At 37.1% G+C, this 17,878-nt stretch overlaps 1 protein-coding gene across 1 annotated transcript in view; it reads left to right on the top strand.

The window, feature by feature from the left end:
- The first annotated feature begins 2,469 nt into the window (after positions 1 to 2,469).
- The window catches only part of LOC129775105 (zinc finger protein chinmo), a 231,114-nt gene continuing 215,705 nt past the window's right edge, over positions 2,470 to 17,878 (top strand). The window contains exon 1 of the mRNA XM_055779378.1: positions 2,470 to 4,271. The gene's annotated coding sequence lies outside the window, so the exon portion shown is untranslated. The remainder of the gene's footprint in view (positions 4,272 to 17,878) is intronic.

Consider the following 17,878-nt stretch of genomic DNA (forward strand, 5'->3'; position numbering starts at 1 on the left):
AAGTATGCTATAAAGGTCCTCCCGTTAGTATTAGTTAGTATTACGCGTGCAAAATAGCTCACACACAGCACGCTATCTTATACGTGTGAGTAATTTTCGTGTACGATACAAAAAAATCTAGCTCACCTGTAGCGTTTGTCAAACCACGGTGAACCAAAAACATCGATGCATGCATAAAGATACATGGGAAAGAGAGAGAGGAACGAATTCGTTTTGGGGGAAGTCACTTCAAAATGCAATGAGGACAATTTGACTGGGAAGAATGAAATGATAAAGTCGAGTCGGTAGAGGGAGATATCGACTAAACACCCGTCGTTTTGGCGGAGAAACTGGGCGAAGAAGCCAAAAGCCATCACTAACTGACTACAGATATAGTCAGTCGGTTAGTTAGCCGACTATCCTCAGTTGACTATGACTATGCCGTGCCCTGATTCCAAGTAATAATTCATTTGTCTATATTCTCTACTGTCAAATTTTCTTCTTCAAACAATAATTGTCTCAGATCTGTTTCGAGTCTCTCAAGTATTTTGTCTTGAATAAACTTCTTGGATGGCACTAGAGCTCCCAGTGGAAGTTTTACTATCTCAACGTAGGTATCACTTGCGTCATTTTTATAAGTAGTATTTAGATCAGATTTCTATGCCGAATAACACGCCTTGAAAGTATTCTATGTGGAAAGCTATAGAATACGCGTGACCGCAGTGCAAGTTGAAATTCTTTGAAATTTCTTTGACGTAAAATCCTCCGGCCAGAACTAGAATCGAACCCAAATATATAATATGGATAATCGACTGGGCAGAACTCTAAGGAAGCTCATTCGTTTCATTGATAAATACGAAATATTGAAGGTAAACGAAAAGATTAAAAATTATTGGAATTCAAAGCAGATTTAATGTATTATAGAATAGGAGAATGGCACCTGTAGAATGACCTTAATCGCATCTAATCATTCTAGACTCAGGTTTTAAAGTCGCCACTCAGCCACTTTGTTTTACAACGTATTTACACTCCTGCCGTCAAAACCATTTAGATGTATTACCAAAATGTGTCATGATTCGGATTGGGTGATCTTTAGAAAAAGATCGATTTTCTAGACGGCGTGAAAACGATTCACTAATTAAATCGGTACCAAACAATCGATCTTTGAAAAATGGAAAGTTCTTTTCCAATTTATTTACTCGTTATATATAAACGACGTGGCACCCGTGGCCGAGTGGTTAGCGTCTCACAGTATCATGCCGGAAATTCCCCTCGACTTGCACTGTGGTCACGCGTATTCAAGAGCTTGCCCCTCGGAATATATTCAAGGCGTGTTATTTGGCTTAAGAAATCTCAACTAAGTATTAATAAATGACGCTAGTTAATGCATACGTTGAGAATGCAAAAGTTCCACAGGGAACGTCAATGTGTTTGCAGCTAAATTATGACTAAAAGAGAGTCGATGTAGATAAATCGATGATATCACTTACACCCCATTCATTTTGAGTCCCTCAAATTATCTAGATGAAAATAAAATTTATGAGAATCTCTCCGTTTAGTTTGCTATAGTCAACACCATTGGACTTGTGTTTTTCTGAAGCGAAAACATCGTTTTCGCAAAAAAAAAAAAAAAAAAGAGAAATAATGCCTCAGTAAGCACTCTACCGCACAAAGGCAGATCCAAGCGCTGTTCTGTTTCGGTTCTTGCTTTTCGCTGGCTCACCCTTTCTCTCTCTGTGATTATATGAATTTTCGACAATTTCGACCACCGTTTGTTTACATGTGTATATTCACTTTTATGTGCAATGGCCCTCGCTGAGATTGAAACGAGTGAGAGAGAAGAAAAGAGAGAGCAGAATCTAGCGAGAGTTCGCGAGCTCATAGAATCGCTCTCTTGCTTTGCGTTTTTTTTAGTGACCAAAAAAGCATTTTCGGCAATCGGCAGTGCGCGCGGCCTATGCTATCGTTAACCCATACACGCTTATTATACGCACATAATGCTGCTTGCTGCTGCTGCTGCTGCTGTTGCCGCTGCCACTGCTCTTCTAATGCCATCTCTCTAACACATGCTTGGGGTGGCTTGAGTCGCGCTCTCGTTCACTCGTGTGTGCTTCCGTAGGAGCTGGACCTGACTTTAAACGCATTTCATTCACACGCATTTTGACTGTTATTGCTTTGTCCTGCTCTGCCGCCCAGCCACCATCACCCGCGGAACCCCATTGCACACCCATACACAGTCAGGCACGAGGAGGACTCACGGCGACAGGAGGTTTTTTTTGGGGGTTTCGAGTGTATGTGGCGATGTTTAGAAGTGCGCTCAGCCCGTTGATGGCCGCTGCCTATGATCGTATATGCGGTGTGGTGAGTGACTGCCGGGGCCACACTCTGCCAAAATGCAGCTTACACTTTTCATATTCGTCTATTCGGCCCTAGCTTTTGGAGGTGCTTGGGAGCAAGCCGCGTTTTCTGTGCGTGCACTTCGGAAGAATCAAAAGAACCAAAAAACCGTTTGAACTGATTTTTGCGCGAAATTTTCACCTTTTTTCATCGAAATTTACAAAACATCAAAACATAAACAAATCAATATTCGCACTGCTTCTATGAGAACCATAATTTCCCGGGAAGGAAAAATCTGCAAACCGGAACACACGTATCCAGCCGAGGAGGTGCATCTCGAGCGCAGCGTCAAAAGTGGAGCTTCATGGTAGCAGCGTTTGTGCTGAAACTGGCCACCGCCATGGGAAAAGTTTTGAATAATCGAGCTAGAGTGCAAGAAATTGGACATTTTTATTGAAGTGTGTGCTTGAAGAGACCTGCCGCAAATTTGTGGTTGCGAACTGCAAACAAGTGAACAGTGTGATACGGAACTTAGTGATCGCGCCGCAATCTACAAGTGTGGAATTTATTCCGCTTCCTGGACAAACGACAAACGAAAAAAAAAGTTTCCGTGAAAATTTTGTGTGATCCCGAGATATACGAGTACCGCATGTACTAAAAGAAAATAAGTTATCTAACAAAAAAAAAAGAAGTTGATTTGTAAACAATCTAGCCAACAACATTTCTGCGAGTTCATGCCGATCACCAGTGAAGAGTGAAAAAAACAGAACACAAGAAAAGTTCGTTTGGGGGTGTTGTACTATTTCCACCCTCAACACTCACACACAGTTTCCAGTGTGGTACTGCTTGCAGGGCGGTGTGGTGACGCAGAAAACCATTTTTCCGTGTTTGCACAAGTGCAAGGGTGCAACCGGCAGTTAGTTTTCGCGCAGCAATCGAGGAAGTTGTGATCCCGAAGCCGGACTGGACCCCAGCAGCAAAAGTGAAACACTCGAGAGCCGGGAAAAGAAAGGTGGAGAGTGTATTTGCGACCAACAGGAAACCAAAGTCAATCCCGATGTAAAGTTCGTCGGATAAATTGGGCAGTTTTTTTGGTTCCTCGAAAATAAAAGTTTCGGCAGAAAGAAGTGGTGGAAAATTCACGTTTTGGAAAATATTTCTGTTATCTTCAAGCATACAGCGCAAGTGACAAAACTCGTAGCGACAGTTGCAGAAATTTGGTGATACACAGATGAAAAAATCGTAAGAGGAGAAAAAAAAACTAAAATTTAGCATCGTGTATAAATTGTGTACATTTTGGAAGTGAATAAGTTTAAAATTAATCATTATATCGATACCGCAAGGAAGAGGTAGAGAGAAGCATTGAACAGAAGATTCCACCTAGTTTAAGTTGAGAAAAATGTCCAATACAAATAAGTGCTCGCCGACGAGATTCTCTCCGAAATTCGCCGATTGGGCCGGAATTTGCATCGGTAGCAGTAACAGTGGTGCCACCAGCCGAATTGGCAACAGCAACAGCAACGGACGCCTTGGCCCGAACTGAATGGCCTCCGTTCGTCGTCTTCGTCGTCGTAGTTTGCATGTTCCGGAGCAGGACGCTTGAGAGCATCCGGCAAAACCCGCGCCAAATCAAAGCTATGTAGAACTTTTCAACATTCTCAAAACGGAAAACTCCTCTTTCGGATCAAAATTAACACTTTCGGCAGTAAACTCATACGGTTCCGAGTCAAAATTGAATGCTTGAAATTGTCTGTTTTGAGAAAAAATCAAGAGAATTTAGAGAAAATACAAAAAAAAAAAACAAACAAAACAAAACAAACAGCATTTACTAATTGGTTATCGAATGCAAAATTATTGAGAGTTTGAAGTTTGAAAAGAGCTCTGTCAGTTGCGGTAATCATTGCAGTAACGCTGCCATTCTGGAATACGAGTGCGAACGTTCGAATATTTGCAAGGTAAGTTGTGGATGATTATTTCGAGTTGAATTTGTACACAAATTTCCCGATAGGTATCGGTTTCATTAGAAGTCACGCTACGATCCAATCAAGATAGGAGAATGTATAGAATAACTTGTGGATTTTAAGGGATTCGCTCTTTGAATTAGTTTTTACTTACTTATTTGTACACTCAGATCAATTACAAATAACATTAGATATATACTCTTCGGACTCGATTATATACAGTTTGGAAAAAAATAAATTTTTTTATGTTTCAAAAATGACTTATTTCAAGAAAAAATGTAACCATTCAACGTTAAGGTGAAATTTAAGTACTTATTACATGTACAGGGGGGTAAAAATAGTGATTTTTTAAGATTTTGCTTGAATTTTTACCAAGAATTGTTTATATGCAACCAAATTAAGGAAGATAGAAGTTGGCTGTCAAAGAACAAATTGTAGAGCGCTTAGAGAGCTTCAATTTAATTAATAGAAACAATCTGGTTTAATATAATTTTTTAGGATAGAATTAATGATAACGCATAAAAAATAAATAACTTTTAAGTTTTTCAATTCCAAAATGTTATTAAAATCAATTAATTTAGACGTTCCACTACTATATCCTGTACTGAATTTTCTCATCTTTCAAATGAAAGCAACAGAATCGTCTTCCGTAGCGTACTTTTTAATGTAGAGTCAGTTTGAGACAGATTCCGAACTCTGTCTGTCATTCGACCATATGCGTATAAGGGTTTTTTTTAGTCATCAAATCTATCACCTCCTGAGAGAATCTGGATAGTTTTTTTTCATGTGAGAAAGGCGTTTTCTAACTTAAAGGGGTTGAATCAAAAATCAAATTCCTCTTTTATATTCAAAAAACCAAAAATACATGCAAAAAAACGAACAAAATATATTTTTTTGACTCGATTATATACAGGATTCGATTATATACAGTGAAATGAAATCAAAAACTGTATATAATGGAGTGCCCTATACCACACCACAAATGACTGATTCCAAAATATTATTTTCAAATTCCTACTTCACCATAGTTTTTGTTTTCGAAACGATGCCATGACATTTGTGGTGACAATTGAATGGAAATCACAGGCGATAAATGAATTAGCATTTTTTTATTAAATTGTTGGCGGTTTTTATATTATTCTAGGTAAACATAAGAACAATCAAGCTTTCAGTACATCTTGTGTAAATTGGTAGGTAGATTCGAAGTTCGAAGGATCGAACATTCTTTTACTATTGATTTTATTTCTGACTGAAAAGTTGCAAGAAGAAAAACCAACGAAATTTTCCTAATTTGCTAAAGTGTTTCTCGTCTAGAAAGTACAGAATGTAACGCCAATACCAAATATTACTATTACTATTACTCTGTAATAATGTCCAACAATGTTTGGCAGCAATAATTTTTTCAAAAATGAACAAAATATTCGATGAAATTATACGAGGGTCACTATTTATATTTCGGGAATTGGCAACACTGATGTCATGTGAGTCTCTGACGGTTCCATCGTAAAGTTTGACATTTTTGACGATATACGTACTCAGAACATTTTGTCATACGGACGCTATTTGTTTATTTTATATTTAGTTGAAAGTTTGGTCTCGGCAAAAAAATGGAACTGAATCGTGAACATTTTCGTGCGATGATTTTTTATGACTTTCGACGTGGATTATCACAAAAAGAGTGCGTCAATTAACTTAATTTGACTTTTGGCGATGAAGCTCCATCAAAAACCACTGTGTATCGCTGGTATAGTGAATTCAATCGTGGTCGTAGTTCGCTGTCCGACGAGTTTCGTGAAGGTCGTCCAAAATCGACTGTAGTGCCAGAAAACATCGATGCTGTGCACGAAATGATTAAGCAAGATCGTCATGTAACCTATTGTGAGATTGAGGCATCCCTAAGCATTAGTTCCACCAGCATATATGCGATTTTACATGAACACTTAGTTGTGCGAAAATTATGTTCACGTTGGATCCCACATAATTTGACAATCGCTCAAAAAAAAGGCTCGTGTCGATTGGAATAAATGCTTTGAAATTGGTTTAAGCGCATGCAAAAGTGTATCGATCATCGTGGCGAGTACTTTGAAAAACAATAAAAATACATTCGCAGCTTAACTATTTGTTTTTGTTCCTATTCCCGAAATATAAATAGTGACCCTCGTAAAACCCCCTTCAAACCTTTTAGGACCATAAGATGTCCAATACTAAAAATGCCAATACAACACAATATATTAGCTATATTGTGAGTGTAAAGTAAGAGAATATCACCAGAAAGTTATAGCAGGGTGTATTATTTATTACACAAATGCTGTACCAGTATGGCAGGGTTGCACATTATTTTTTGTTATTTTTAAGCTCATTCAATGTTATAAATCAGGATGTCAAAATATGTGCTAAAAAATTAATTTTGGATGTACAAAAGCACAGTGAATGCGAATTTCTACATGGGTACCACCAAAATCATCAAATTCATGATAACTATGCCAATCAATGATACTAAAATTAACATTATGCATCAAAATTGAATTGAAATTTAATACAGATTTTCCGAGAAAAAGACTAAGATAAAAAGATTTTTTGAGACCAAAAATACAGATTTCATTATGGCAACCCTGGTCCCACCATGAATGTTTGAACTATAATTATTTTGACATTCAGTAAAAAAAAATCGATTCAAAAATAATTGAACAATCGATAAAGATTTTTGTAGAAGGGAAAAATATGTCCCTATGAGCGTGAAAGGGTTAAGATATGATTTTTAATCTACACAGACATTTTTTTAAACAAATATGAAAATCGCGCATTTAACACGTTGAGCCCCGCATTGTTCTTGCTGCGCTTTTCGTTCAGCCCGCATTAAAAGCGCTTGCACAGTATCAGTGTCGTTCTCAGCTCCCAGCGAAGTTTATTGTACAAAAAGAAAATAGTAAATCCACTAGAAATTAGCCACCTTTTGTAACACATCCGAAAATATCTATTATTTCATATATCTTTTATTTCAAACTTTGTAACTGTCAGTCCCCGTGGTCAACGTCGGTCCCTAGAAACCGACGCTGGGCTCAACGTGTTAGGGGTTGAGATTGTGGTTTGAGTTTTTATTAACTTCTGACGGTGGTGCTGGTGGTAACACGTTAAGCCTCGATTTTTTTGCAGCGTTTTCCATTCAGAGCGTTCGCACAATATCAGTGTCGGTCCCAGTTCCAGTTTTCTGATATTCTGATATAACACTGATATTGATTTAAAAAAAGTTCTTCATTCCAAATTGTGATCCTTCGGAGATTTGCATGATGAACACTTATCTATATTCCGGAACCCGATCGGATTTGTAACTTGAATGAATTTCGCAATCCGACCGAGACGTTCCAACTTTTGTATTCTGCAATCTGTTCGAGATTCAAACATAATCGAAATAAATGATAACATCAAAGTAAAACAAGCTTCAGAATAAATCATCCGTATTCGAATGCTATTTACTCTATGGGTTCATCAGGCCCGAGACAGTTTTAAATAATTTAAATTTGAATGACGATTATTACTTAATGTTATTTTAATACTTAGAATATGCCTTCCTGACTTTTTACCCAACTTTTTTCCGGTGATTTTTTTATATTTCCGCAAAATTTCATCATTATACTAAAAAAATTATCAGGAACAATTTCAGTTGATGTTTTTTTTCAACACTTGCAGAAAATGTGTTGCTTTATTAAATGTTTTGTAACATATTATGTACGAAAAAGTTAATTTTCATTCATAATTTCTATTCTAAAGTATGTTTATTCCACCCAAAAATTCATTACCATTTTCGCTCCACAGGAAAGGGAAAACGACGCTTAATGTAGACATATCGAAGTGCGTGGCAAGGTTGCCATATTGTCAAAAGGGTTTTAGAATGCAAAATTGCTTTCCGTTCGAGTAGATCTGATTCGATCGGTTTCTAGAATAAGGTTGAATACTAATCATTGAATTAAATATATTTGTCTAATGTTTATGGTTCTCAGTTTTTATATACAGCCATTCTATGTCTAACCGATATATTGGTTCTTTGATTTCCATGAAAAGTGGTAGTTTCATTAAAATATTAGACAAATATTTTTTTTAATTTTTCGGTGGTCCGAAAAATTATTTTTTTCCACTTTTTTTAAAAAAAATCATGACTTTGGAACCACTGAATCGATTTATAATATCATCATATCTAATCAATGCCAATGAGCTAGCCTTTTATTAAAATATATTGAACTTGCAAAAAAAAATGGATTTTATTTTCGTAATTATTGATTGTAGTTGTTTTTTTATTGTTTTCGTGGCTTTGGACTAGAGGGCGCCAAATTTTTAAATATTTTTTCTTGAAAGCTGAGAATTTTTTACATAACATATCTGTATATCAGAAATGCTTTTTTTTTCTCGTTTTTTAGATATGATTATTCAGTTTACATACACCCAGATTTTATACACCGTTTTTATGAGGGTTTTTTTTACGTGGACTTTCCAATTAACGCGTTTTTGAGCTTTTTTTACGAGATACGTATCCTCCGCGTAAACTGCTTTGGACCTCTTACCTTGTCAATCTTTCGCGAATCGGAAAGCGATAAAGTTATGCAAATTGACAAATTAACTCTCAATATTAACTTGTACTGTTACTTGCTCGATATCTAGAGAGAAACTGAATTTATTGAATATTCAAGTAGTTTTTCAGTATCTCTTAACAAAACTCCGTCTCCAACTCTCCTAAAAATATAATTTTCCAAAGTTTGACAAATTGTACTATGTGGCATTTTTGCAAGAACAGCAACAGAAAACCTGAACCGAATCGGTAGTTTGGTGGCAGTGGCTGCGACTACAACCGTTTCGGGACAAACTTTCATCTTCAGTTTTCTAACGAAGAACACAGCTCTCACACCCAGTGCTACAAGCAATTCCCATAACTGATACACAAAATGCGATCGGATTCTCTCAATTTCTCGCTGGGAAATGAGCTCTGAATGCTCAGTTGTTGAATTCATTTATTCGCTATTGAGCTCTGAGGGAAAATTGTCTCAGCCGATCATCCTGCTTAAAATTTGCATCAAGGAGCTTGATGAGAATGTAAATTTCGATCTCTTTCGACGATCGTGACTATTTTTCACGTCACGAAGGAACGAATATCTGTTTACTTTTTGCACACTACACTGAGAATACAAACATTCACACGAGGGACCTAGAGAAACCAGGAATAGTACGCACACACACAATGAAACTAAACATCATGATCATCAAAATATTGCAGTGGTAGTACTTTCTTGTTTTCTCGTCTCCGCCAACAGAGATAGCACCATAGCATTCAGTTTATAATTGTTGAAGAGATGCTCACCCTTTCTCTTTACTGTATCAGAACATTTCTCTGGCTTTGCGATACGCATTAGAGCAAATCGAACAAAGAAGATTGATAAAAGTTCTAGTGCAACGATCATCGCATGATGGTCTTGACAATTCGCAGCTATGCTCACCACTGTATAATACCTTCATCATATGCGCTGCACTTTGCCGCCACTTTCAATCCGAAAACGATGCTCAAGTTCACGAAAAATAGATAATCGTCACCAATAAGTTCAAACATACTCCAGAATTCCCTAAAGTTCTTTTCTGGCAAAAAGTTATAAAAACCAGTTCGCTTTTTAATTATTTCGGATAATACTATTGAATGCATCGGAAAATTTCAAATAACTTCTCAGTACAATGTGTTATGTGAATGTGAATGGATGGTTTTATAGAAATAGTTGGAGATGGTTGATTGATAGTTCGTTTTGCTCTGCGTCTATTGACGAATTTCATGCTAGTTCTCTAGCAATAGATTTTTACAATCTTCATTTGATCCCAATTTCTTATCACTTAGGAAGTTTTACAATGCGAGAAAAATGTGGTAATCGCCTGGTGCCAGGTCCGGACTATATGGTGGATGCATTAAAATATCCCAATCAAGCTCCCGGAGTTGTGTGGTCTTGCGTTGTCCTGAGGGAACAAAACACCTCCTCTGTTGGCCAATTCTACACCCAAACTAGCGTTGGCGGAAAACATGCCATCTTTGGCAGAAAAGATTCCATCTCCTGGTCATGAGAGTCAAATGCGCAAATAATGAGCTATTTTGAAGCTTAAAAATGGTTTGTATGTATGCGAGCAGACATCTCTTTCTGTTTTCTTTTCTCTTTTCGTTTGGGATTGTGCAAAAAAAAAGTCCATACGACGTCAATGGGGATCGAACCAAGGCCGGCTGGAATGCGAAATTACTTTACACGACCACGCTATCCATATAGCTGCCAGTGCTATTATAAAGGAGTGTGATAATATTACACCTCATCATAAAATGAAGTTGGAAGGTGTTTTCTAAGCCGATAAAGAAGAACATGAACGAGAACATATCTTTCTCTGTCTGGGCCGTGTATTTGGCAAACTATACGAAAAGTTTTCATTTAAATGTGTCTCCTGTTTTACTCCCTCATATTGGCTCTAGCATGTATATTATACAAATGATATACATGTATTGGGGAGTAGAACATTTTATGTTATCTTTCAGCTCATTTAATGTAATAATTCGGGATGCCAGAAAATGTGCTAAAAATTAACTTTGGGTGTAGACGTTTCTGGTCAATCGCTAGCTTCAAACGGTCCATTTGTTGACTGTAGAGATCTAAATTTGGTGTATTGTAGTGAGTTTTTTTTAATTGAAAAAAAAATTGAAAAAATAATGGTACGTATTTTACTGTTACAGTATCGGCACCATTAACACCATTCACAATTTCAGCGATCTGGCTTGTATTTTCGCCTTTATAAAATAAAAAAGTGTAAATAGTACCGAATTTTCCCATTGTTGACTTCCATTGTTAACACCCTGTAACTCATACCTGAATGGAACAAACAAAAAACAGCAAAAAAAATTGTAGTTGTGAAATGTCACCTTTACAACGAGTCTAAACATGAAATTGTACGATCGATATAACACGAGATATTAATCACTAGAGCCAGCTACCGAGAAAATAATGGATTTCTTTTTCCTCAATCTAATATCAAAAGTTAAAAAAAACAATTACACTGAAAAAAGTTATTATAAAAATGTAAATTCATTTTTCTCAAAAACGTATTTTTTTCAAATTCTTAAAAAAATGTGAATAGCTCTTACAATTTCCAACAAGTCACCTATACATCGGAAGACGGGTCCTTTTCAGGGAAAAATCATTAGTATTAGTTGTATTTTTTTTCGGAGAAAACATGAATAAGTTGTTGTTAGAACAATGTTTTGCCTGTAAAAGTGCCCTTCTTCCGATGTATGAGTGAATTGTTAGAAATTGTAAAGGCTATTCACATATTTTTTGTAATTTTTGTCAGTTTTTTTTGTATTTTTTATAAAAATTCAAACAATTTCGTACATTTCATTCTTTGACCCGAGTTTTTTTTAATGTATTATTGTTTTTGAGTTATAAATTGTTGTAAAAAATTAGAAAAAAACATTGACACTTCTATAAAAGTAGTGTTATTCTTTTTTGAAAAATTCCAAGTATGCAAAGTTGCTTAAATGACCAATGCATTTACTCCCACAACGTTTCACTGTATTCTGGGATGGTGCTACCAATGGCCAGTCGAGTTGGCGTGAAATTCATCTATTCTCCCTATATACCGTGTTAAAAATCTGTAAAACCTCTTAGCATCAGGAAAGAATGTTGTCTGCTCGCTAGCTGGATTAAGATTGTGGGTTGCAATCGCGAAGGGATCATTTATATTCAGTTGAAAACAGACGGAACTTACATTGCAATATTTCCTCTCTCCGCGTTTGCCTCTTTGCACTGCTAACTCGTTACTCAGGGTAAGTGGTTAAAAGAACATTGTGAAGCGGTATCCGTTCCGGCCAGTGGGTTCCGTGGGGCTCGAGTCTTGTCACAGCATCCTCATTCGTCAGACTTGATCTTTTTGGTTTTTTCATCCTCTGGAGGTATTTCGGTGGTATAAAATTATTATTTACAAAAAACGGACTATAAGAGATTCATCAACCAATGTGTGAGTTTTATGCTGTTCGAAGAGTTCAAGTTTTTTTCCCTAGCCTTGAATTTTGCAGGGGCCCGAACAGATGATAATCTGAAGATATAATATCTGGTTAGTACGATGGCTGGAGTTGCACATAACAGCCATATTTCAACAATCTTTGCCTGGTTGTCAAAGGGACATGAGGTCCTGGTAGAACACGAGGCATGTCCTATTGGCTAAATCTGGATGTGTGTGTGTTGTTTGTTAACCCAAAAGTCATAGCACATGACTTGATTCGAGTGAAGACAGACAGTATGTTACTAGTTTAAGACGTTATAATGAGACCGGGGAGAGATTGTATATCGAATTCTGTTTTGAATATTTTATTTCGCCGGAACATACACCTGATTAGAAAGATATTAACCCTGCGCAGGATATACTAAAACCGGGAAATTCATCGAAAATATTATGCTGAAAATGTTTACAGAACTTATGTTGCTGTTGTCAACCAAAGTGTAATGCATTATTCGAAAACAAAAAAAAAAAAAATAATGCAAATGTGAGATGGACTTTTTCTTTCATTTAATGCTTTAGGAATTGTTTGTAGTTAGTTAGTTGCGTTCCTTCTAGTTGTTCCGCTAAACGCCAAATTAATCAGAATGTATATACTGAGCTCCATTATTCTACACTAGCATGTAGAGTTCCTCAACACTTCCGTAAATCTTCGATAGACGGTTCGGAACAGAACAGATCATCCAAAAATTACGCACCACTTCGTTGCTTCTTCCAACAAGGCTTTATCCGGATGCGTGCAGTCCCCTCTCACCTGAAAAAATACGCACCACAAAACGCTGCATGAGCGTAATTTTTCTTCTATTCGCGCTCACGCGGTGGTTGGGCCGTATAAATAAGAAAATCTATTTTTTATCATTTTCCTCCACTTGGTTCACACGTTTTGCTGAAGCAGGAAGGAATACATACACTCAGAGGGAAGCAAAAACGCACACGTACGCATAAGGCCTGCGAAAATGCGTTGCCTGTCATTATTTTTTCTACAGCTAACAATTACGATCCGTCGCTGGTGGTGTGGTGTTAGAGTGATGTCACGCTGTTGGGTGGATAGACACAGTTTTGTTAATTATTTCGACTGAGTCACTCCAAAACGCGTAGGGTTGGCCATTGTCTATCTGATCTATTTGAATTTGAACAAGTTTCAGTTTATATACCTGGCAACATAAAATTTTGTTTCGTGAATTTCAAAATAAAACGAGTCTAATGTTTCCCTATCATTGTTTAGCCTATCGAAAAAAAGAGTCACAGTCTGAAGAAGTTTGTTAGGCGGTAGTCATGCAGCGCATTCGGAAAAGAATTGATCCTTTGAAAGGGAAAAAGTGGAAGCTAAAAAAAAACTTGCAGTAAAACGTGGCATGCGCCTCGAGCCCCATTCAGTGGGGGGGAAAGAGGAATCACTATTATGAATTCAGTTACACTGCAAAATTTGCTTCCTGCTTTCGGCAAGGCAATTCCCCTTTTTTGAGAAGAACAATGCAACGATCGTGAGAGCACAACAAACCCTATCAGATCCTAACCACCAGGCTTATTGGGACACACTGTTTAGCATATGATCAAAACGGTAAGGATCCAATTGGAATCAGATAGGAATCGGAAACGAGTTGGATTAAAAATTAACAATATAAGGGGAGCAAAAAAAATCAGGAAGTGTTCGCGCGTACGCTACGCGCATTGTCTAGTGTGCTTCCTATAAAACGTCGCTAGGATCGCTGCATAGGGATCTCGGTACAAGAAAACAAACATGTCGAGCATACGTGGACTAGTTCCGCTTCAGAACCAGGCATTTGCACGGACGTAACAATTCTCCGATTAGCATATGAATGAGTAGAATTATGAAAGACTTTTGCATTTCTAATTTTTCTTCCCTAATTTCTAGTCTAAATTATTCCCAAAAAGAAGCAGGGGGAAAATTAAACATACGCATCGTGTGGAGAAAGCCTTATCGCTTCTTGTTTGATAGTTCATTGTCGAAACTATGGTGCGCCATGCTTGAGCTGCAACGTAATTAGAACTTTCGGTGTGTTTCGCGCATGGGAATATGGTGGGGAAAATTCGAATAAAATACATGTGCTCACCCGTTATTCCCATTACGGTGCGTCGTAGAACGCATTATTTCGAACGTCCGGTTTGAAATCACAGCATTACGCATTGGAACGACCGAATCAGAGGTGGAAGTTACTGCACCCTCTTTTGTTTCGAGTCCTTTTGCCGGCGCACTTCCCTTTCGCACACCATTCTCTTCACTATCGGGCGCGGCACCCCCGTTGAATGCATTTGATCTATGCATCTCTTCCGCTGTATCATGCATTCGCGTCGGAGCGTACGCCGTTTCACCCCTCCGGCTGGCGACCCCTACTACCCATTGTTATTTTCGGTTCCTTTTTGCTGCGGTGTTATCCTGCAGCACTGCAGCAAGTGCGTTTCCAGCGTGCGCTGTGCCTGCTGCAAAGGGCAATGAACTGCAACTCCGCTGCTGCTGCTGTTGTACACAGTCAGGCTCTAGGGTGGGATTGGATTAGAACGAAAGTAAAACGCAACACGTGTACTCAGACGATGCAGTTTTAGATGTGTTGGTCGAGCGAGGAAGGTTTTTTCGATTCCAGGATATGGCTTTGCAGTGAAAGTTCTTCCTTGTTTTGCTCTACATTACTCCTTGACATTCTGGGTAAAACGAGAATAATGGACTATTTCGGTGTTCATATTGTTATTATCGGGCAAAACAGGCTCGTTTGTTTCACTTTCTATAAAAAGCATTGCTCTTCGGCATTATGTTCGACTAGTTCTGAAAAACCAATAGCATTCCTATAAAATAATGGTTTCTTTTCCCTTAAAATTGTATTTTAAATTTGCTTGAATCCAAGGTAGGCTGACCAAATAGTTCAGGAATGAAAACGGGACACGTAAGCCCTAAAAATAATCAAGAAGTGATATATATATATATATATATATATATATATATATATATATATATATATATATATATATATATATATATATATATATATATATATATATATATCGAAGATATTAATTAAGTGAATAAAACTGACAATTAAACCAAACCAATCAAACATTCTTAGATGTACCTGCTTTGTTCTCCATAACGATGTAATGTTTCCTTACATTCTAGAATTTTGATTTCTATTCAAAAAATATTTGCACACAACGATTCGCAACTTATAAAGATGATTTGTTCCACTTTTTTTATCTCATTGATTATAATTCCTGTAATCTATATGGAAAGGAAGTTTTTTTAATGCTACTTTGAATATCTGGTCTTTCAGGAATTGACTTTAACTCTTCAGCCTATAATGTCGAACCACACTCGTGGTGATTAGACTGTGCCAAAACTTGGAAATTTATTCGTAGGTCAAATGGTTAATATAATATTGTTACGTTTCCCATTGATTTATTCTATGTGTGTCCTTACCTACCCGTACTTTCTATAACGAGGAATGGATGTAGTCGTTAGGTGTAATTTTTATATACCACTGCGAAGAAGGTGTGCGTAAATCGCTCGCTAGAAATGTAAATGCAGCGTTCGTTCGTACAAACACTGTGGATAAAGGAGATATTCCAAATAAACTCCGTCCGTTTATAATTTGTTGAATATAGATTAGCCATTCGCGATTTCTATTACTCAGTCTCGCTACAACTAGCGAGCAGTCAGCAATCTCACATAATACTGATTTCATACACAACGGTTTTGCTCGACACAAACTTCCAAAGCGGTTCAAATGGTTTAAAATCTGTATACTGCATCATTTGGATAATGTGAATATAGTACATTGGGTTCCCTTGAATTGACAATCACCCAATACAGGAAGTTCTACTTGTTGGAAACGCTCCTCAGGTGGAAGCTCTCCTCGTCATTATTTATGAAAATGCGTGTAAAGGGATTGTCTGAAGCATTTCTTCACATAGCTTTTTTGCCATGATCACATCTATTTAAAAGGATATGAATTTCGGACGTTTTGACATAGCACTACGTCTTTCAGGAAGGCTGCCCAATCAGAAAACAGGTCACGTTTTTATGAAATAATGTTAACGTTAATAACTATTTTCACTGCGAACGAATTCCCATGATCTGCATGCCAATCGAATCGGAAATTCTCTGAGATGTGTTTGATATGCTATACATTACAATTCGCTAATCTTCAAACGTTTTAAATTCAAGAAAACTGGAAGAACTTCCTTTTTCCCCATACATTTGTTCTGCCGATTTGTGTGCTAACCCTACCCGTATTTCGAATGCTTATAACTCGAACATTTCTTAACAAATCGGAAAGATGTTTACATAAATTGATAGGAAATATTTCTACGCGTCTATCACAAGTAATAAAATGTCATTTTTCATTAGATGAACAATTGAACAACTGTAAAATGTCAAGCGTCTGTATTGTGATGCTAAAACAAGTTTTGTACCTTCAATCAATCCCGAAATGGTTTTATGATTCCGGATTCTAAATGAATCAAGCTTTAATCAACAGTACGAAGGGAAACATCATGAGAAAGCCTGGCTTCGTCTTCTGATTGAAGTTATTCATTAACTTTACTAAAACAGCAACACAATAATGTATTATAGACTACGTTTGTGAGTACTTTATTATGCTTCGATATAACGTACAATCTGATACAACGTACAATTTTGAAAGTGAAATGTACGTTATATCGAAGTTTACCTGTACTGGGATTTTCTACCTCGTCTAACTCGGCCTTTTTTGGAAAAAAGCGGTTCCGATCAAAATAATAAGTATGAAAAATTGGCTTGATAACATAGGATCGGATCAAAACAATCCGACTTCTACTTGAAATTCGTGTATTGCCTGAAAAATGGATCAAGGTTGTGACATCCGATGGAACTCACTTTGAATAACGTATTAGTAAAATTACTTATACGTAAATTACTTTTTTACGATACTATTTGGAATCTGAAATATCTGCAAAATATGATCGATTTTTATTTACAGTCTATCGCAAAATTAAGTATATGCGGCATGCGGCTTTGTTATTTTTGAGTTTTTCGGGGTTAAAAAGTAAATAATTAAATGCGACTCGTATTCATCGTAAAATTGACCCATTTTACTCTCATGTAGTGATAAGAAAAAAATTAAAATTGTCATATTTCTACTAAATATTTCTTATACAAACACAAAATCTCCATCTAAGACGTGACAAAATTGAGTGTACAGTTCAAGTTTTTCTTGAAAAGAAAATTAAAATCAGTTCAGAAATGTTAACAGATAACAGAAATCAATCCCCTAATATCTGGTATGGTCCCCCTTTGGCGTCCAGCACTTTCTGCAAGCCCCGTGTCGAGATTTCTGAACACTGTCGACGGAACTGCCTCCCAGATTTCCGTAATCGTCGTTTTGAGTTCCGCTTTGTCCCCTGGATTTTTATGGATGGATGGTTCTTTATTTCCCACCATAGATACTCTATAGTGTTGAAGTCCGGTGATCGCGGAGGTGTTTTGAGTTGATTGGGACATTATAGAGCAGGTATTCCCGCACGATGAGGTCAATTTGCTTCGGGTCATT

Source organism: Toxorhynchites rutilus, chromosome 3 (genome assembly GCF_029784135.1).
Source record: "Toxorhynchites rutilus septentrionalis strain SRP chromosome 3, ASM2978413v1, whole genome shotgun sequence".
Taxonomy (NCBI): Eukaryota; Metazoa; Arthropoda; class Insecta; order Diptera; family Culicidae; genus Toxorhynchites; species Toxorhynchites rutilus.